Source organism: Oryzias latipes, chromosome 7 (genome assembly GCF_053564925.1).
Source record: "Oryzias latipes strain Hd-rR chromosome 7, Olatipes_Hd-rR_3.1".
NCBI classification, from domain to species: domain Eukaryota; kingdom Metazoa; phylum Chordata; class Actinopteri; order Beloniformes; family Adrianichthyidae; genus Oryzias; species Oryzias latipes.
The window spans coordinates 15,408,512-15,431,178 of NC_136243.1; the positions used below are offsets into that span (position 1 = coordinate 15,408,512).

A 22,667-nucleotide genomic window follows, 5' to 3' on the forward strand; every position below is an offset into this window, starting at 1 on the left:
CACCTGAACCAATCTGGCAACCCAAATAAGGACGTTACGCCCCTCTTAGCAGCGATTGGTCAACATCATTGCATCTGAGCCTGGCACACTGTGTATTTACGAGCTCATTTTATTTCAATAAAGTTGGGGAAAAGAAAAAAACGAGCACATTTTGTCACACTGATCAAAGCGACAACAAGACAACTTCATGCCATTAGTGACTTTATCCATCATTAGGAGCTGAAAAAAGATGAAGAATTCAACATCAGTCACAAGGTAAGTTTGGAGGATGTTGGGGCCGTATTTTTTACATTATCCAGTATTTTTGTGCAGCTGCGCGATTTACGTAAAATACTAATCGATCCGAGGTGAAGATTGCACATTAAGATTAACGACCCCGTTTTTGTCGTAATTTCCAATGGAAAACTCGAAAATAATTCTGATACCCAAGTTTCCAAGATGAGGTCGGACATGACCTTCTAAAACAGCTGAGAGCAGAGAAAAGTAAATAATGATGATTATGGTGGCTGAAAAATGTTTAACTCACGTTATCGTATTGGTTATTGTTTTGCTACAAATATTTAGTGCGTTCTGCATTTTCAGCTTTATGTCATTAAAACAACTGCTGTTTATTTTAGCAGGTCAGGTATTCCGACTTTTTCAACATTGAACGTGTCTTAAAATCTTGCATTGGCATGAAATATGGAGAATCAAAACTGCCAAATACATAGGAAATGAATGTTCTCATAAAATGATAAACAAAATAAATGTACTAATTTTAAAATCATGAACATACAAAATAATTGATAAAGACGTGTATAAATGCTTAAATTTCCATTTATACTCAAATTATTGTTCACATTTATTATTTATAAATGGGTAAATTTTTTTCTTATTTGTATTTTGCAGTTTTGATTCTACATAATGATGATGTTTTGCACAGTTCCGTCTCAGCCGACAGTTTCTTCTGCTCTCAAAAAGTATTGGAGGTGGTGCAGCGTCCACATCCCAAGATGTTCCTGACTTCACTGAAGATGTCATCTCAGGTAATTTTAATAGCATGTAAAGTAATTTAAAAAACAGTGTCTGCATAACCCCTTATGTTCATAAACAGCAGCTGAAGAGAATGGAGTCCCAAGTTGTTCATAATAAAAATGAATAAATATCCCAATCAAACAATAAATCTCATAAATATATAAAAAGATCATGAATTTGTGAAAAACCTGCACACAGATTTTAATCGAGCCACTAAACTATTAGTAGTTTTCTGCTTTAGGTATTTTATTAGCTTTATCATTGATTATTGTATAATTATAATTCTTGTTTTTTAGCTGCAGAAGAAACTCCTGTCACCACATCTACTGTTGAAAGGGAAAACATTTGACTGCTTTACTTTTCACTGTTTGCTTTTATTGAAGTTATGTATCTTATGTTCCAGAGGCTCCAAGAGAGGCGTGTATGAAAGAGGAGCCTACTGGATCCAAAATTCCACCTACCGGTACCTCAAACCCAGTTGGTCAAGCTGAATGACCAACCACACTCTTAGATCCAGTAAGAATGGATTTGGTGCAAAGAGGTCCTTTTCAGACTGAAAAAGACTCTGACTTTCTAAAATCCCCCTCAGTGAGCTGTTGTTTTCTTTATGTATGATTGTTTTATCGTTATCTGATTTGGTATTAAGTTGCTGTTTTTAATAAGTTGGAGTTTTGTGAATGTCATTTGTTGAGTGCCTAATGTTACATTAAAAAAATGTATATCTATATACATTTGTCATTCATATTTATTTCTTTGCATTTAAAATTTGTTTGGCACCACTAAATGTGCATCCAACATGCAGACAATTTACTGTATTCAATTCTTCGGCAGCAACAATAATTCACAAATGTATTAATAGAGAGATCTCATTTATATTACAACAACAGTTGCTTTTTTTGGTGCTGCTGATCAGTTGGAGGGCCCACAAATTAAATTTCGCTTAGGGCCCCCAGAAGACCAGGGCCGGCCCTGCGTCCAGGTCTGGGAGCTCAGCTCCCACAATCCTCTTCGCTGTCTCTCCTCTCATTGAACTCATTAAATACTAGCACCATTATCCCAAGATACTAGGATAACAGAACCCTTGAACTAGAAAGAAAATTGTAATTGCAAAACATGTGTGATGCAAAATTCTAAAATTATGTTGTTCTTTTACCTGGGAAAACTAGTTTTTCACAAGGCTTTTAGAAGATAAGATGGGCTATGAAGGCTGTGAAACCGTTTATTTCTTTGGAACCTCTGAATTACACTAGCTGTGGTTGTAATTCCAACATTATGCTGCACTGTCAAGCAGCTAATAAAAATATGCTGGCAGTAGTCAGGGCAATAGTCAAGTCTGATATTCAGATGCATTGAATTTTTATCTGTACTGAAAGCAAAAACCATTCCATAATCTCACTCCATTCCCCCCTTTTCCAGGCCTGCATCATTTTAAAATCAGTTTGAAGCTGCAGTTTGGAGCAATTGACCAAAAACATGTTCATGCATATTATAAGAACCACAAAGGTGTGTTAAAGAAAAGTTAAATGTCCCTGTGATTGGCCTGCAAATGTCCTAAGCCACTGATTCTGAATTAGATAGGGCCTTAAATCCACTGTAGTGTAACCTAATTCTGAGATCACAAAAATATGTTTCCTATCCGCATGTGATTGCTTTTTCCCAACTTACTCTATTTCATAACCAAAACCATTGTGAAGCTAAGTTGAAAGAAATTATCCTCAGATGCACTGCTTGTGACAATAGCGCAGAGATAACCCTACTACCAAGAGAGACGTCACGCTCTCACCTTTTGACGAATCAAGTCAAGGGGATGACACCATGTGACAGTGTTGCCTCCAATTGTTGGTGTGAGATAATATGACTTCGGCTAAAGCCCTCTGTACCTCAAAGAGCACGTTCATCTTCATGACTTTGAATTTATTACCCATCATAGATAAGTCTCCTTTTCAAACACGGAGCTCTATTTGTCAGTGTCACCACACAAAGGAGAGCGAAAACTTATTCTTGCCTCTAGTCTCAACTTTTGGTCGTCCCTTTAAGCTGTGTTTTTTTAATTAAAAGAGGTCCCTTTTCTTCTCTCTCTCTCTCTTTTTTTTACAGGAATGTCTTCTTGATACCACTTCCCACAGCTTGAAAAAGGCATGATAACATATCTTTCAATTACAGTTTTATTGTTAATACCATCTGGTTGCCATTCAACCAGTCTCTCCTCCTCAAGCCACTGTGTACCTGCATAGGGTAAAAGTGAAGGATCTGCCTTGGAAAAAAAAAGGTCTGATTTGTACCCATCACACACTGGCAGCAGTGAGGAGACCAATGACTTTTATCTGCAAGCAGAGGAAACACACGCCACCTGGAGAGAAGCTGTGTTGTGGCGGCAGGTGGGGGGAGGGGACTTTAAATGAGTGGAACACATTGGAAGGGAAGGTACTGACCCAACTCCCTTCATCCCATACCTCTGCTGCTCCCACTTCACACTGACAGGCAGTTAGATTGAGGGCTAAGATTAGCAGCCACTTTCTCACAGAAGGGCAGGGAGATACAGTATTGAGAATGAATGGCCACATCATGTTGTCAATGTTGTAACCTTGGCAACAGACAGAGTACTATTTTAGTCTCCCAATTGGCCACCAGGTTAGCTGACAAGACAACAGAATCTTCACTGCTGATGATCAGTACTGTTGCCGCGTATAAATATTTATTTATGTGATGCATGGAAATGTATACCTAATTGACGTTGGAGCTATACACTAACTACAACTTTATCTAACTTCTGCAAGGCATATCAACAAATATGGAAGTGAAAAACTGATGATGATGGTGGCACAGTATCATCGAATGTGAAGACGAGTGTGTGTAATGATTTATTTTGACTTTATAAGTGTTAAAAGTGTTTACTGAGCAAAAAATAGTCAGGCAATGTGATGTAACAAGACCAATTGTCATGGAAAGGTTCTTCTTTAAAGCTAAAACAAAATAATTAGGTTTTTAGAATGAAATAGATAGTATTAAGTGCAATAATTTCCCTGGATTTTTTAGTGAATCTGCAAAATATCATTCATTGTGTTTGAAATCTGTGCAACAGTCAAGAGATAAAATCAAGTACTGCTGTACAGGCACGTGCACTCATAGGGCCCTTGGGGTGCTTGACCACCTGATCTTTTTGCCTCGTAATAAAAAGTGCCCTATTGCCCTCTGTTTTTTTTTCCTGTTTTTGTTTTTTTTGTATTAACATTAATACATTTTGTAAGAGAGACAAAAATATGGCGACAAAATCCCGCAGTATTCTATTGAACCCATGTTTTGTAATACAGGGTTCTGAGCTGCTGCTTCTGTCTTTGCGGCTCCACTGGGATTCAGGCCCACCAGAGAGAGTTAGGGACAGCCGAGGACAGCGAGAGAAGCTGCTGTCCCGCGGAACTGAAGAGACGACGTGACACTGAAGCAACTTAAATCTGAGCGTTCTGTTCTAAAAAGTCGCCATCCACTGACTTAAATATGGTTCATATTTTAGAAAAAAAAGGGCTTGGTGGCAGAAACATAAACATTTAAAAATAAACCTAAACAAGACAAAAACGTTTGAGCAACAAAAAGCTGATAAAGCAGATGACCTGATAAGTTGGAACTGAAAACCAGACATGTCAACTCACCGCAGACAGATAATAGAAATGAAGACAGCTGTGAATAACTAACATGAACCTGGATTGACTGACAGGACAGAACATGATGAAAAACGGAACTAAAACCCAAAATCCTCACAGCAACACTTTGATATCATTAAATATTATTAATAATTTCAGAATTTATCTGGGGATAAAAGTTATGGGATGACTTTGCTTAGAATATTATCATTACACTGTGCCAACATAAATAGCCTCCAGTGTTTTATTGCTCTGATGTTTTTCAAGTCTATGATAAAATGAACAAATTCATGTTGACGATAATTTGTTTACATAAAAAAATGACAATTATGTCACTTTCACCAATAATGGCTGAGTATTTATCTACTAGTAGTTTATTTTAAAATTTTACTTTATTATCATATTGTTTAAAGGACAAAAAAATGTTTTTGCTGCTCTTTTATGACTTTGAGCCCCTGCCCCTCTAAAATCCTGTGCACGTCCCTGCTGCTGTACCAGTTTTACAATCCTTTAGAATAATTTACTTTGATAAAATAAGAACTTCCTTTTTTTCAAATAATAATACTTACAGACACACATTGTCCAAACAAAGTAATCTATATGTGTGTTTAAAATGTTAAAAAGGGACAATCAGTTCTCTGAATAAAAGCCTTTTTGCCGTGTCAAATCATTTGTAGTTCAGCTTTTTCCTGTATTAATTTCATAATCAAAGTAAAAGTCCATGTGCTGTAAGAAAATCTAATCTTCAAACTCCAACCTGGCTTCTACTGATCAGCTACAGGCTATTCATCACTGCCATTACCTCACCATGCATTTTTAGCTTTTCCTCCTCTGGCATTGCTGACCAGCTTTCTTTCTTCATCTGACTGACCTCATCTCTATCTCTCCATTCTAAGTCCTCTTTGGAAATTCAACCTCCAGACTATTTCTTACTTCTTTTTTCCATGCCCAGTGCAGTCATTATTCCTTTATACCAATTTCACGTTTATAAGAGCCAAACTTAAACCACACCCCTAAAACTTGTGTTTTACCCTCATCAACGATGCGATCATATGTTTCATAAGTGTAGCTATCCAGCACTTTTAAATAGTCTTTATAGAAAATCACCGTGCTGAAGTGTTATTGTATGTATTATGTTATTGTGTGTTCATTAAACACTGGAAACATAAAAGCAGGTTGCTGTTTAAGAAATGTTATCTAAAGCATACTTAAAGTTAAAGTCCCACTCTGGTCATCTTTTGATCTAATGTCAATGCGTTCCCAGTGATCTTTTAATTTGGTTATGCTGTTTTTAGTCAAAATAAAAAATCATTAAAAAAAATCCTTTTCTGGGACATAGTTTCTACAGAATGCCAGTAGTTTGTTGGAAATGTACCTTTGAGTTGTGGGTGGGACTGCTTGGTGCGGAGCAGCTCTGCCCCCACTAGCCGTCACCTATCTGTTTACACTCTCCCCCGCTAGCTTACAGTCCCTCACTTACCCAAACTAACATCGCTGGTGAAACAAAAATGATGAGCAAAATCTGAGCTATCCAGCCATACAGTTTGGAGCAGGATGCCAGCTCATATGAGAAAAAAAAAGATGTACATGAATCAATTAGTCTCCAAGTGGATTCATTAGAGTGGAGCGGATCAGGGAGCTTGTCACCCACCGGCTATGGTTTCTGCATTTTTAACCTTTTTTTTTTTTTTTTTTTTTTTACATTTTTTGTCTGTTTCTGATTCAACACAATTTTAACCCAAAGCCTGGATTTAGTGAGAAATGATTCATCCTGCTTGTGGATGTTATGCAAGTGGATGCTGCTAAGTTTAAATTATAGTGGCTTATTGAGGCTGTTTTGTCGCTATAAGGATACTTCTCTGCTCTGCTTTCATGTACTTTGTTCTTCCAAATTTCACCAAGCTGTTGTGAGCACCATCAGCGGGGGGTCCCACTTTTTACTTTGTGAAAAATTAAAAATAGCACCACTTCAGGGCAATTCAGCCGCAAATGTTTTCCCCTACAGCTCGTCTGCAACTGGAGATGCTCAGAAACAGGCTGACTGCTGAATCTGGGGGATTATAGAGACGGCTCTTTGATCAGGCCTGGGTGAGCTCTGAGATCTCTTTAACTCCCTTTCTCTCGTTCCCACATGCCTCCTTGTTTCCCCTGTCCTACTCTAACTATTTCTATTAATGATACTCTTTCTATTCAACTCTCTTTCAGTTGGGTTCCCTATTAAAAACCAGAGTGGTTTGTCAATTCCTTTCAGTGTCCAAAGGCTCCCAAGCAGAGGGTGGCAGTGTTGCCCAGTTGAGACAAATAGCAGGAAACAATTCAAAAAGTTTAAGTGCTGATATTATAGTGAATGGGTAATCCACAGCCAATTCTTCTCTGAATCAGCAAGTATTTTTCTGCCTTCTTCTTAGTAGACATGTCTAATGTAATTTCACCCCTCTCTGCAAAGCCATGGTTGGGTGAACCTCGCAACACGCTTCTTTCTGTTATGACAAAGATTCGTTTGCTTTCTTTTGGCCTAGCAGGGGGCCTGTCTTGTAGGCAACTGCCCCTCTTTACATTCAAGTGTGGGAGGGGTTAAGAGCCCCAAAGAGGCGGGTGCTTTGATGAAATGTTCGCTGCAACATTTTTTACATAAAACCTTTTGATTTGTCTTGTGTATGAGGAGTTGGGACTATTCAGCACTGTTTTATTTCAGAGAGCTGAGACGTCACGAACAGTTTCACAGACAGCAGCACATCTGTGTGCCGATAAAATATTCAGGAGTAAGACGGCTCTCCGGAGGAGAGCAAGCTACAACTCCTCCACACTTCCTCCACCAGCGTTAATCATTTATCAATAACTCTACCCTCCTGCCGACTGCCTGGGATGTTGGGGGCACCTCATTAAAAACACCTGCTGAAATGGGGAGGGACTCCAAATGAAAAATAGATCTAGACAAAATAAAACAGTAGGTGCGAGGAGGAAGGTCCGGACCAAGGAGCCTTTTTACTGTCTGAGATGGCGAAGCTTAGCAGGCCCCCCAGAACCAAACCGCCCACTACACCATTGCAAGTACAGCATAAAGTGATGTAGGAGTTGCAAACACTGTACCCTGTATATTTATAGTTCTTCTACCTGTACAGTACACTCCATACAGTTATTTGGGGCTTTGAGTCAGGGGAGCGAGAATGAGGAACAGAAGAACCTTCACAGCTTTGAGTGACTCCACCACTGTGCTTCCCAGGCAAAGCTTTAATGTGGACAGAAGTTCAAATAATGTTTGTTACAAACTTTTTGATTCTAAAAAATGAATTACTCTGGTTAACTGGACCATCATAGATTAGCAATAAAATCGATACCTCAGGTAACGGTCTGCCAAATGTTATCACACAGGTTGAGTGGATTATACTTCTTTGAAATCAATAGAAACATTCATCCTTAAAGGGGGTTGGTTAATGCTTGGGGGCGTGACACTGGCCGAGTGAGGTGATGTTAAAGAGGAGATAGCTGGTGTTCTGTTGGTGTGAATGCTGAAACTATAAAAGCAGTGGGTCGATTGATTGGTAGAAAGAAGGGAGGGATATGCACAAAAAGTTCATAACCATAGAAGAAGCCTATTAACCTTGGTTGGTACTTTAAATGTCATTATTTTTAGCTGACACAACAAAAAGGCCTGCAAGAGCTGTTCTCTTAGCGATGCGCCATGTAAATCACTTTTGCAAAAGGAAATTACTTCCCGGGGTCCAGTGTTATTAATCTAAATTCTCTGGTTAGTCAAATTGTTGCACATAATAAATATGGAGCAGCTTGTGATGCTTATCTGCTGTGACATCCCATTTTCGCCAAAACATTTTTTTTCCCCCTCATTTTCCTTTTATTCATGTTTCAGTGGCGTTTTTGAAAGAGACAGTTCAACTAAACAGCACTAACGTTGGGGGAAAGAAGGGAGGGGAGAGGAAGGGACAGTGCTGGGGAGACACATTCCCTCCCTCCCTCCCGTTTTTCCCTCCCCTGCTCATCTTTCCATCTTTTCCTTAGATGATGTCTGTCTATGCTGGCTTCTCTTTCTTGCACGTCTTCATCTATTCTCTGTCTCTATCTGTCTGGCTTGATGCTACACACACAGACACACAGACACAGACACACACACACACACACACACACACACACACACACACACACACACACACACACACACACACACACACACAGACATATCTGCTACCCTCTAGCTGGCAGCTGCAGATCTGGTTGCCAATATAGAGCAGACCAGATAACTCACAACGCTGTCATATTAGAATAAGCAGCCTTGACAGAGAGATCATTTGCATGCACCCCATCACCAAATACCAAACTGTCTCCAGTTTTCCACAGAGGCCCTACCATTAGAGTGGAGACAGTAAGACACGGAGACACAGAAGGAGGCACATCAGAAAGCAGGTTAAAAGGGGGGTAAAATTTCAACTGGGGAAAAGGACCCAGCACAAACAAAACAAAAAAACCTCGATATCAAACTCAACCGGCTGTAAACGTGCTTGCAATCGTACTGGAAAAAATAAAAAGTGTCTCTCTCTGCTTAAATGCAACCATCCCTTGTTATAGTGTGTTATTATTTGACAAGACTGTTACTCCTCCGCTGTGATTCTTTGACTATACACCACTGGTGAAACTGTGACCTGGGGTCTTCAAATCTCTGTTGATTTTCCTTATGTGTATACACATGTACGAATGAATGTGTGTGTTGGGGGAAGGTGTGTGGGTGTGCATCTGTGTCCTGATTATGCAGGTATAATTGTGGGGAGGTGGTGAAAGCGGAGCCTCAAGGTCAGGGTGGTGTGGCTCATCAGCTATAGCCTCTATCACTTTAATTAACTCCTCCGAGGGGCTTAGGAAAAGGCCCTTGTTAAAAATTCACCACAATGGGGCTGACAACCATTGTATGAGAAGGAAGGGCAACATGCAAGTTGCTAAAAATAACTCCTCTAAGCACAGCACATGACTACTAAGATGGGCAATTATGTAATTCTACTTGCTTAGAAATACGCAGCAAGTTTAAGTCCGTGAGTTGTGTTCATTTGTGAGGTGATGGGATCAGCAAAAAAAAAAAAAAAAAAAATACACAAACTTCTTTAAACAATAAAAATGAGTCTGCCGTACATTCGTGAGATGCCAGAGGAAGTACAGTTTTGATCATTCAAAGCCTGTGCGACTTGGAGTTATCTCAGCATGGAGCTCCTCAAAAGGACATCATGCTGTTGGGAGAATGAGAGCAGATGATTTTCTTTTTTTTTTTTTTTTTTTTTCGGAAAACCCCCCAAAAAAGGGAAAGTGGTTAGAGCTTTTTGAAGCTGCCAGATTCATTCACATGCGATAAAACTACAAATTTTGATATTTGCAGAAGGAAGTGAGGAGTTTCAATAATGTACAACATGTTTAAAGCACCTTTAACTCGAAAATGTTGTCTGTGAATAGGCAGAAAACAGTCTAGTAGGTCAAAACATGAAACTGAATATAAAATAAGAAGTACAAAATAATTACCAGAGGTTTTGACAATACCCCAAACAGTTGCTATAACCATGATTGAAAAATAAAGTTGGCTGAACACATCATGCGATGCAGCTTGGCTCAGCAAAAAGAAAACAACCACAACTGTTGTTTTATGAGGCCATCATGAGGCACTCGCACGGCAAGATGGGAGGCAGAGGGTGGCAGAGGACAGATCTGTATCACGCTGTTTGCGGATCAATTTGAGAACTTTAATTAGCCAAGGGGTCAGGTCAGCCAGTTTTGCAGTCCCAGGTAAAGCCCATCAGTGGGGGAGCTTACAGGTGCCTTCAGCCCTAATCTCTCCGCCCATCTTGCTGAAATTAAAGCAGCAAATGGGAAATTGATTTCTAGCCCCCCTGTCTATGGCAATATCTTTTTTGTCTTAAGGACATTAGGTGGGTTTGCACTTGCCTAAGCTGTTCTTTAAAACGTTCATTACTGAAACGGAGGCCGTACTGGCAGGCTTCCAGGGAAACTATGAGGAGGAGTTCTTGAAGCTGCTTACTTTTTTTTTCATAGCAACAGGTCATTCAGGCAATAATCCACAAAACAAACTCAGTCAAAGCATCAGTGTTTGCTTTTTTTCCATCGTCAAACCCGAGATGCTGCAAGACTGAGGAGATTAGGCCACTTTGAGATAGCTGGACTCAATTCTTTCTCAATAGAGGTTCTCACTTTCGTTCAAGCCAATCAACTTAAATCAAATTTGTTACTTTCAAGTTAAAGAAAAGAAGCCCCAGAGGAACACAAAGCACTACAACTACAATATATAGAAGATCAAAATGTCTAAAAAAAACATAAATAAATAATAAAGCTGTGAGAGTGAGTCAGCAGAATCTTTAAAGGAAAGGGATGGGAAAGCTGCAGCTACTGATATCACATGGAATCAAATGGAGTCTAATTCATTTCCCTCCCTGCATGTCACTTCCCTCAGATCGCAGTTTCTGTTGTGCCGTGTTGATGTTTTCCACTTTATGGCAGGGTGCTATTTGTCATTCTAATGAACCTCTCTGTGGGAAAAAAAGATCCCAGGAAACATTTCTCAAGATGTCAGGGAGCAGAGAATGTAAAGTGTGCAACACGGTTAATTCAAGTAGGCCTGCCCTGCAGGCAAGAGGCCTGCCTGTGTATCAATTCTAAAGAGGGACAATTCATACCAAATTGAGACAAGTAGAAGAATATTTGGAGACAAGAATTTATGGCCTTTTATCTTTGTTTAGGAGAAACAAAGCTGATAAGAAGGCAGCCTTGGTAGGTATACAAATGAATGGATGTCCATAGATGTTAAAATGTCATAGCAGAGCCAAAGACACCCAAAGTTCACAGGGCTGATGCCGGTGTGAGACTGTTCTGCACTTTAAATAGGAAGACAGAACAAACCGGGCTGTTGCATGCATGTGATAAATCTGCCGGTATGCCAGGGTTCTTTTCTCATTTGTTAAGCAGCCATGTGTGAAAATGTTAATGAAGGCCCATATAATCTCGGAAATTCGCACTATTAGAATTTCCTTCACGTACACGGGCTTTCTGCTTACACACCGACTATTGTGCGCATCAATCCTTCCACTGTCGTCCTAATAATAGACCTAATTGCCTCCGTCAGCCCACAAGCTTTCTCTGCCCCTCTATGCATCTCAAAAAGAAGACGGTCTCATGACAAACCCCTGCCACGAAACAAGCAGTAAACCAAGATTTATACAACGAGCAGACGCAAAAATTTGTTGTACTCTGTGTGATGTCATTTTGTTTCCACTCTTCATAATCTCATCCCCTAAAAGATTATGCATCAAGATGCACATTTCTTTGCTCAACTTGACAGTGCAAGCTTTTGTAGATTTAAATCAGTCTAAAAAGGATGCAGACAAAGCTTGATATCAGTCTCATCCTTAAAGATAGTCACAGAGGGGTTCCATAGGGAGAAACTCTCTGTGGCAGTAGAACAATTGTTGCTTGATATAAAAAAAAAATCAGCTAGTATTTTACTTTCCTCTTCCTACTTAGAAGTGAAAATATAAAGACACACTTTGAATTTCCTGCCTAAATTAAAATTTGAGTGCCTCTGGCCTCTTTTTTTTTTTTTTGCTCATAAAAGCAAATTTGTCAAATCATTTTTAAAGGAAAAGGTGAATGTTTGTCAGTCTTTTTCTTTCAGAATAGAGCTTCTTTCAGAGAGAGGAGGCTGAAGGATCAAAACATCCTTAAACTTGCAAAGGAAAAGCTGACATAACAGAGCATGTTGATTCTGTTGTGCCGCACTGTATCAAGAGTGCACAAAAAAAAAGAAAGCCATCAAGGATTTCCAAAATAAAAGTATGTCGTTTTAAAAAATTTGATATTTTGGGGGCTTGACGGTGAAGACGGTGAAACGCTGAAGTGTGTGCACCTGCTCACATATGCTTCAACAAAGAGCAACACCCGTGGTGCCCCCTTAACTGCTTAGAAAAAAAAAAAAAAAACTTAAAGGTGTCAGCCAAAAACTTGAATGCAATAAACTAAAAATCTGAAGTGTGAGAGAACAATAAGCATGAAGACAAAGAGGAGCTGACAAAGTCAGACTGATAATCAAACTCTTGATGTAGTGTTCACACCGAACAGGACTTGCAAAGTTTCAATGTGAAGTCAATATACAGACATGATCAGAGGTCCTGGGGCCAGATATGAGTGTCATGGCGTGATTTGGGTGTCTAGAATTAAAAAATATAAACTTTGGCAAAGAAGACGTATGACATGTTCAGTGATGCAAGTCTAAAATCAACATGGGGGAGAAGCTGATCGTTCTCGTCCTGAACATTATGATCCTTTTCGTATTTGCATAGAGACAATTAATAAAAAGATCCTCTAATTTGAATCTTTTATTTTTATTTTCCCTCCTTGGACTATAATGCTTTTGAAGAGCTCTTCAAAAACATTAAACCTCATCTTTCAACTTCATCTGTGTCTTCCATGCATTGTAAATTAAATGTATGCAGACACTGCTCCATGTAGCAATCAGATAAAAACATTAGGTGGTAACTCCTCTCACATGCGTCTGGGGCATCCATTTTTGAGAACGTTTTTGGACAAGTGTTGAGTAGCGAATTCGCTGCGCATCCAAATTGAGGTAGGAATCACTTTTGGTGCGAACATAACATTATGTAGACTGAGGGTTATTAACTAAGACACAGCAGCTGAGTTCACTGATAACTTAAACCTGATGTGAACATGAGAAGCTCAGGAACAGATAGTTTTAACAACTTAAGATAACCAAAATAAATTGACATAAAAATAAGAAAAAGTCATAAATCCTCACCAATTTCAAGCCTTAGGTGCTAGGGGGGGTTGACCCGTACAGGTGCTGCAGGTTTTTGAGTTGTCTGCCATTCATTACTGTCATATCTAAAACGAGCGCAGGTGGGTCTTGCAGTTCCCTTGATGCTTATATGGCCTCAAGGGATGTCACGGAGATGGAGTCTATGATTATCATGCGTGTGGTAAACGTCTTTTGAAGTATTTGTAAGGATAATGCAAGGTGTTCGCACTTTTGCAAGTGGGATCTTAAGGTACCCTTACACCACACTCTGCTCATTAGTAAGGAGCGGTTAATGGCTCCTTGATGACTGCACGCAAATGTTGCACGCACAGGGCGGGCACATGATGCGTAAGTGCCCGTAGGACGCCTGTAAAATGCCCACACAAACTACGTTCTGATTGTTAAGGAGCATGCACTTACAGTATCACATGAACAACACTCACAGGCAAAGCACAGAATTTTTTTAGGAGGTTTGGAGAAATGAAGGCTGTGTCCACCCCGCATCCACCCGTGAGGGCAGTTGTAACTGTAACTTAAGGTGTTACAAATGATGGTGGATTGATTGGTTTACCATTTGTTGTACTTGTATCGCTCCCATGGAACTACATTTTTTTTACTTTTACTGTGCAGTTTCCCCATTGTGCAGCATGAAGTTCAGTTTTTGGAGAACACAATACAAAAGACTGGAAAGTGCAGAGAAGTGGGTGGAACCATTGAATGTTAAAAAGAGTAAAATTTAAAATTTTACATTTAAAAAAGAAAATTATGTGTAAATGTGACGTTACTTATACAGGACAAAACCTACACAGTACAAGCAAAAGGAAAGAAGATTTGACACTGAACAACTGAAGCAGTGATCTTAAAGACACTTAAAACTAAGCACTTGTGGTGATTTCCAAATCTGAAGTTAGTTTGATTGAAGAACAGGAACTCAAAATTAACAACATAACCTTACATAAGATACCACATTAAAGTTGATTAAAATAAAATAAACTACAACACTAATAAAAGCCTAAAGGCACTGATCCTCATAGGCGTCTGAGTCACACAAACGCCTTTCTTTGCAGACAGCCTCAAAGTCACCAATGGAAAACATCAGATTGTGTTTTTGGCAATAGGATTTGATTTAACACTTCGTATTTGTCAATCTCGAACACTGGAACAAAATATTCTTTTATATTGTCAATAATGCAACATATATTTTTTATCAAAAGCTTTTACTCACAATATGTGGTCCAAAACATGATTAGATGTTTGCACAGTGGTTCAGTGGCAACTGAAAAACTGCAAGACCATCTGTCTCGTACAACCCAAGGTGGTTTCAGTCTTTTTGCTAAAAGTGGTGTCTTCATTATCACAGACACTACTTTGTTACTCTGGAGCTTTTGCTCCCCATGCTCGTTATTCACAATTACAAGGTTATGCATTTTTTCGTTAAAAATTGCATATTGATGGATGCACAGAGATTGAGATGGTGTAGATATACCAGCCGTTAAGATATAAAAAAATATTTTTAATGCAGACCGTTATATATCAAACATGTAACTTCTCCTTGATTCATTGGTGACTATATGAAGTGATTCATTTCCCCAGTGGGTCAAAAATGTGGGCCTTGTGAACTTTTGGGTCAGTTTTTGTTTAGAAGTTGCAGCTAAATTCTGTGGACACTGAAATGAAGTGGCTCCTCATTAGACCTAATGGTCCAGCTATGCATACAATGCTGCGCTCAGTGTTCTAATGGAACAATTAGTATGTGTTGTTTCATTATTCAAGGCATTATTTACTTATTTATTTATTTAATCGTTATTAAAAGTCTCAAAGGAAAGCGTGTTAACAAATGTTTGGCTTGAGATTGCTTTAGAGGGAGCAGTGTTGAGGCTGTTGCCGTATATGATTAACGCCGTGCCGATTAGCGTGAAATTTTGTGCAGAAAAAGAAAAAGGAAACAAAAGACGGGCAGGTCAAAGATATATCTACAGTCCCACTTCAACTAATCAAGGCAAAAACCCTTTTAATCACTTTGATATACACATTTTTTTCATACTAAGTCTAGATGAAAAGGACCAAAAACGAAAACACTACATAAAAACTACACTACATAAAAAATAACCAAGGTTAGGAGTGTTAATGTATTGATTTGATTAGAAATTATAGTCACTAAACATATTTAAAGCTTTATTTCATACATTGAAGTAAGATTCCCCATAGATTTTTCAATTTTCAGTGTCTACTATCTCCCACATGCAGATATGTGTGTTTATTTGCACATGACCTGTAATATGTAAAAGAGTATTTGCTTCTCATAGCTGAATAAAATTCTTGTGCAGTTAAAAGGTTTTGTGTTTTGTGAATGTCGGCTTTTATCCACTTCAGAATCAGACATGGCAGGGAATCTTTTCTTATCTTTTGATCCTCAGACAAACACGACCATCACATTTAAATTGCCTGAGTTGTTTTGAATATTTACAATTTGATGTTGTTGAATACGTACACACACGCTTTCAGGCTCATTTTGACTTTTCTTCTTCTTTTTTTTTTCCAGAAAGAGACTCCTGCTGGAGCTACAGATAGATGAGCAGGTGTGCTAGCTCCAGGGTCCGGACACCTTCCAATTAAGACACACAGAAGCAAAAACATTCCTCCACACTGACCTCAGCAGCAAACATGAATTACATTCACTTTAATGGACACACACTGGCTGCCTGTCTCTCGGAGTCGTCCCTCCTACTGCTCCACCCACCCTATCTGTTAACTGGAGGTGCATAATAAACCCAATTTAATCTGCGTCCAGCTGTTAAATGACAAAAATGCATGGTTATGTTGTGTTTACTAACAAGTAACTATGCATGTGGCTTGTAACTGCATTAGTGTGTGCCTCTGTTTTCCTTCAAATATGTTTTCTTGTAACATTTCATAACGTCCCCAGAGGGCCTGACTCTGACTGTCATAACCCTTCTGCCTTTTTACAAACAAAGGGGAATGCTAAGATCCTGCTTAGCTAAATCCCTGTTTGCTGCTTTTATGATGTTTGGCCCAGACTGCAGTGCAGAAAGGGCATACCTCACACGCAGACACATTACTTTCAACCGTGGGAATGAGTTGTTTATCACTGCAAATGCATAAAACTATCAAGGTAAAACCCTTTAACAAAAACAGATATAGATGTTGTCGGTGAGAGTATTTTTACACCACTTCTGTTTAGATGACAGATTACAAATAATGCTAGATGGTAAAGCAATAATAAAAAGCTAATTAAAAAGCTAAATACAAAATATAGCTGCTTCAAATCCTTAGAATTGTAGCATTGAAGCAATTATTTAGGATGTATTAAACCCACAGTCAACTCAACACATTCATATTTCAACAGTATTTTTTTGTTTTGTTACAGTGTATTTGGCTAAAGGCAAACCAACTAATACTTGCTTGTAGCCATTCAGAATGTGGAATGGCACCATCTTGCTGAAATATGCAAGACTAGTCTAGAAAATAAACTGACTGCAGTTGTGAATGTTGCTTTTTTTCTTTTTCAGACTGTAGCGATAAATAATAAGTAGCACAACAACATTTTTATATTTATATTCATATAACGGGACATACACTATAAATAATGTCTACAATAAAAAAAAAGAAATAAATCTGAGGTCTGTAGTCAGTGACCTCTGTGCACAACTGCTCTGTTAGTCTACCACTTTGTGTCTGGGTTGCTGTTGTGCCCAGTTGCTTCCACTTTGGTCTAATACTCCTGTGGCCGTGGTAGTCACTTGAATTCAGTTATATGGAAGGGGTGAGGGAATACTTTTGGCAACAGGCACCACTGGAAATAACAGTGAGTCACTTCAGAAAATGGAAATTGTCAGATCCACGTCGCAAGGAATTGAACTTAGCTGAAGTTTTAGACTGACCATTCACATTAACCCTGCAGGAACCCCTGGGACAGGGTTTGTTGGACACATCATACATGTTTTTCCATCCATGAAGGACTGACACCATTTTATAAGAGGTTAATTTGTTCTCTGGATTAAACACAAGATTTTAGGGCTGTGATTGACATAAGTAGAGGTGCATTCCCTTCATCTAGCTTTACTACTTTTTCCAAACTTACCATCAGGTCATTGTCAGACAATTGAGATTTATTAATAAAATTTATTTTATTGGGGTTCACATTATTCCAAAATAAAAGCACATTTACCTTTGTCCAGTTTTGTAGTGGACGATAAATTGAACTTTCCAATGTCATAATCAAAGCAATAATACAAATAATTTGATGCAAAAGATGCATAATACCTTTCAGAAACAAAAATAAATAGGAAGGTAAATCTTATCAATCAAATCCCTCTCTGTTCACAGCAAATAAAAATTAAATACAAAGACAAAAAAAACATTTAACAGTCCTGTTTGTTTGGTGTTTTTTTTCAACCAAAGCATGTTCCTGGGGATTGCAGAAGATTCAGAAGAAGAAATGGAAGAAAGAAAACCTCAGGGTGGCTGAAGGGTACTTTGAGGTCTCATTTATATTCAAGCCAAAGTTCTAAAATTCCCTCCAAGCAGCTTTGTGGTCAAGATATTTTTAAAGTTTAAGAATGTACATTACACATTGCTGCTAAGACATGTAAGAGAAGAAGTAAGAGAAGAAGAGAGTACACGGCTGAGTCTCCAATGGCTCAGCAGGTTTTTCTTTTTTTTCGTGCACACACTGGGAAGAGTGTGCCAGGCCTGAAGGTCAGCTTGCCTCCTCATCAGCCCTTTTGTGTGGGCCGCACAGTGCACAAAGCAGCTGGAGGTTGGAAGCTTGGGGTGCGGGGCCGCCCGTCATTGACCACCACTCCCTGCCTAATTACCTCCCTGCCCCTGCCCTGTGTTCATCCAGACCTTTCCAGTAAGTAAGGCTGGGCTGCAGAGATGGCTCAGAGCCTAGCCTCATTAGATCCTACAGGGTCCTTCTGACTGAAGCAACATATCCACCCGACAGCATCACACACTGTTGACTTCAGGGAAAAAGCTAAGACAGATAATAAAACCTACCAAAAAAAGACTACTTATTTGTTCCATTCAAGAATTACTAATCTTTTGAAACAAGGGGATACATTGGTGAAAAAGCTTTGGAATCGTTGTGTCTAATTATGCATACACACCAGTACCACCTCCTTTGGTGAAAACCTCAATTCTCTTCTAAGTCTCCTTGTCAGTGTCTTTCCTGCTGTGACAGAGATGGAAAAAGCAACTTCACTAAGGGGTCTTATTTGTTTGCCTGTTTTTTTTTCTTTGTTTGCTTTCATCTTTATCTTCGATGACTGCCCCTTTCTCCAACCTCAGCTCCCCAGAGAGGAAGTGGGCATGGAGGTTAGGCGGGATGTGGCAAAAAAAAAAAATAAAAAAAGACAAGAGTGTGTCTTTTTGAAGGAGAATGAGAGGGGGCTGAAAATGGCAAGTGTTATGAAGGAGGTATTATGAAGAAAGCTAATCTGCCTGTGAGGGAGAATGAGTGTGAGAGGAAAGAGGATAGGAAAGACAGGAGCATTTCACTGAAATGGTCTACAAGGAAGGGAAATCAAGACTCTTAAAAGTAGTGATGTATACGTTTGGCAAGATTATTGTTACCCAAGAAGGTTGTCGCCATCCTCAGATTGAAAGGCTGTCAGTGCAGGTAGATGCCACAGGGAGGTGCTGTGACAGAAGGGGCTTTGACAAGGAAGCTGGTCTCACCAGCAGCTCTGCTCATCAAGCAGTGTGCCGCTCCAGAGCACAAGCTGTTTTCTCACTGAGATAGGACTGTAACGATACAAGCAGGTCCTATAAAAACTTTTTGCTCACGTAACAAGAATGGATGGCAGTAGAAGTTTCAAACAGGCCTTGTTTTATCACTTTTCCCCCTCATATCCTCACCTAAGGCGGCTAGGATCTAACCATTCACAGATTTGTAATTAAGATTCCGTTTCTCTCATCAAGCTCCTTTTTTTTCTCTGAATTCACGGTTTTAGGAAGGCCTTGTGCTTGTCGATGATCCAGACGGTGATTGTCATAATTGGATTGCAGAAACGGAATCACAACACAGGCGTTAAACGCAGCAAAAGCCGGACTGCACACATCTTTTGATGTAAAACTTCACGAGGAACTATCTACTGTTCATCGTTGTACCTTCATCCTTGTACTCCTTTTTCCGCAGACACTGATGAATGCCATTTATTTATTTGCTGGTTAATTTCTTTAGCTGCTATTCTCTGGGGCATCTATGTTGTAATAAAGAATGAGGTGATTTGTTTCTCTCCCTCGCTCATCGGTGTGCAGCTTATGCTGTCCCCAATGGCTTAGGCTATACAGCGGCTGTAAGATGGAAGTCAGTATATTAATCACGATGGTGACAAGGAAAGCATCCTGCATACTGCCAAATCCCAATGGTCTGCAATACACACTTTTCCTAAAATCCACTCTGTTACTATTGTGCAAAATGGCAGAGAGCTGGATCTCATTGTGATCCATGATCAGATCGGATCAGACAGCTTCCAAGGGACTCACACTGTCAAAAACACTCACTTTCACAATTAGGTCCTTGGCTTGGACCCTAAACGTGAGTTCAGTTTAGCTGTGAGGAAAGGTAAGCAGGTGAGCCTGGTCTACAGGACTAGATGGTAAAAGTTTTTTACCCCTTTAAAACAGGAGATGTCAGTGGCACACGCTCTTTGACATATCGTAACTCTTCACATGCAATCAGCATACAATAGCTGATTCTGACACAGAGAAAAGTGGCTTTTCATATTGGCTTTGCACTAATATCCAACACGTGACTAAAGTGAAATGTTGCATAATGGCACAAAGACGCTTTACTCCACGACAAAATCAGCTGATTTTACGTCAATTGCGTAAGCAGTTCACTACAGTGTTGCATGTCAGTACAAGGCTGCTTTTCTTTGCTTCAAAGTCTGCTAGAATTGAAATAATTGCATTAACTGTTGAAAACGTTTGGTATTCAAAAGAATGTAAACACTGTAGCTAAAACTCCAGTATGAAAGGGTTAAACAATCAAACTTTTTCTCTAATAAAATTGTTGAAGTTGCTCTCTTTCTCTGTAGTGTCATACATAGGCAGAATTCTTCTGTTATTATTGCTTCCTTGTTATGTCTTTCTGACTGTTATCTTTTTAGCTGTTTGCTGCGCTGCATTTTTCTATTCCTGAATCTTTGAAGCGCTTCCTCGTTCAAGGCTTTTCGAGAGGGCCATTCCCCCTGACGTTTACAAATGAAATGAATGAAAACCACTGGTACGGGACTCCTCCACAGATAGATGCTCCATTATACCTTGGTTTACTCAAACAGAATCTTCCCTGTGACTGGCTAAAAGCTGGGATACTGCTCTGAAAAAAGGGTTACCAAAGATAGCACAGGATTCAAGGAAGTGGAATAATGCTGGGTTTAGAGAGAGGGAGAAAAAAGGTTGCTCAATGTTTTTTAGCCCTTTGAAAATTGATTTATTTTTACCGATACAAAAAACCCCATGTATTCCCAACCAATGGATGAAGGATGAAAGGTATCATTTATCAGAAACCCATTGGTCCACTCAGGAGCACAGAGAGTGTTTGTGAACATGGATAAAAATGCTGCGTGTACATGCACAGCTATGTGTTGTGTTGACTGCATTTAAAATTCAGGACAGCAGCTACTGCACGGAGAATCTATATGTATACTTTTTGGAGAAAGCAAGAGGCTTTTGCTTTTTTTTTTTATTCTTCATCTCCATACTCCTTTAATTGGATCTTAGTTTTTTACCCAAATTGTCCATTATAGTAACAAGAAAAGTGGCAGGCTTTGTATAACAGGGTTCTTTAAAGAAGAATGTATTAAATCGGCTGACTGTAGAAAAAAAGAATACCTTTTTTTTCTCTGTCTGTGAAGAGGTTACTCTATAGTGTTGCTGTTTCATGTCAATGAATAAACAACATTGAAGCTTTAAGCATCAGTTGTAATTAAAAAATAAATAAGAATTCCCAAGATATGGTTCCTATTCCAATAAATATTTCCTGAGCTGACAATTTGAACTCAGCTTTTTAAGCTACTGGTGTATCCAGTAGCAAATATTATCACGAGTTTTAGGTATTCATATTAGAAAAATGTACATAATTCAAGAAAGCCAGATTGGTCCATAACAAAACAGGATACCTCTTTAATAAAAAGGTTTAAACAAATGTCGATCAAACTATTAGTAGGGCAACTGTGAGTCCTGGAAGGGATGGAATGGAATTCAAAGTGAACACATGAACACTTTCTTCAGCAGACGATGGAACAGTAGCACACAAGAGAAGAGAGCTGAAACGAAACAATCATTTCAAAAAATACCACCACTGTTCTGGGATCTCAGTTCTCCCCCCTCCCGGAGCCAGGAGCTTCCAGTCTTTCAGAATCCTGCACTGAAAGCAGGCCCACCACCCTTCCATCCTCTGCTTTCCATTTCAACTCAACCCCGTTCACATTAAGTCTCACTTCCTCCCATAAATCTGGAAAAATCCACAAACCACTGTCTGGTGTGGCCTATATGTCTCCCTCCCTCATCTACTGATGGTATAAAAAAAAACTTTGGATCCTAGAGAGACCCGTCGCCCTCTTTGCTCACCTTAAAATAATAAAAAGATGAAAGAATGATTGAGAAGCTATATTAAAAAGAAGTGAAGTCAACTTCATCATATAGGTTCACCAAACATGACGGTTTAAACCTAAAAAATTGTAGAGTAAAGTGTAATGACTTTATACATATGACGTAAAAATCCTTTAACCCTATTATTTTCTCATACACTTTCTAAAATCCAAGTCTGAAGTTTAAAGACGCACTTCCAATAAAAAAAATTGTTTTCTAGTGTTCTTTACATCTTCATTTAGCGGTTTACTCTTTATAGAGGACTGATATAAAGAAAATTGAGATTAAAATTGCATTTTTGAGTCAAGCCACAAGCTCCTCGTCTAAGCCAGAGTTGTACAGGGCACCTGAAAACCACATCTGAGTAAAAGTACAGATACCTTATTGTAAAAATCCCAATAAGACTTGAGTAAAGGTATCTGATTTTAAGAGAACTTAAGTATTTTACCGGAAGTGTATGTAGGCTCAAAGAACACCAAGAAATGTGAAAAACAATTTACTGTTAATTTATGAGGTTTTATTTTCTAATATTTATAGAAATGAAATGTAATACCTCAAAAAAGGTTTTAAAAATTAAG

The 22,667-nt window shown here is 39.0% G+C and overlaps 1 protein-coding gene and 1 long non-coding RNA gene across 6 annotated transcripts in view; one reads left to right on the plus strand and one right to left on the minus strand.

Annotated features, from left to right (window-relative positions):
- Nucleotides 1–22,667, minus strand: part of camta1a (calmodulin binding transcription activator 1a) — a 357,406-nt gene that overhangs the window by 199,374 nt on the left and 135,365 nt on the right. The gene's annotated exons all lie outside the window — the stretch shown is intronic.
- Nucleotides 129–1,584, plus strand: LOC144994072 (uncharacterized). The gene is made up of 3 exons (XR_013657456.1): nucleotides 129–255; nucleotides 889–1,025; nucleotides 1,418–1,584. It is a non-coding gene; the product is annotated as an uncharacterized LOC144994072 (long non-coding RNA).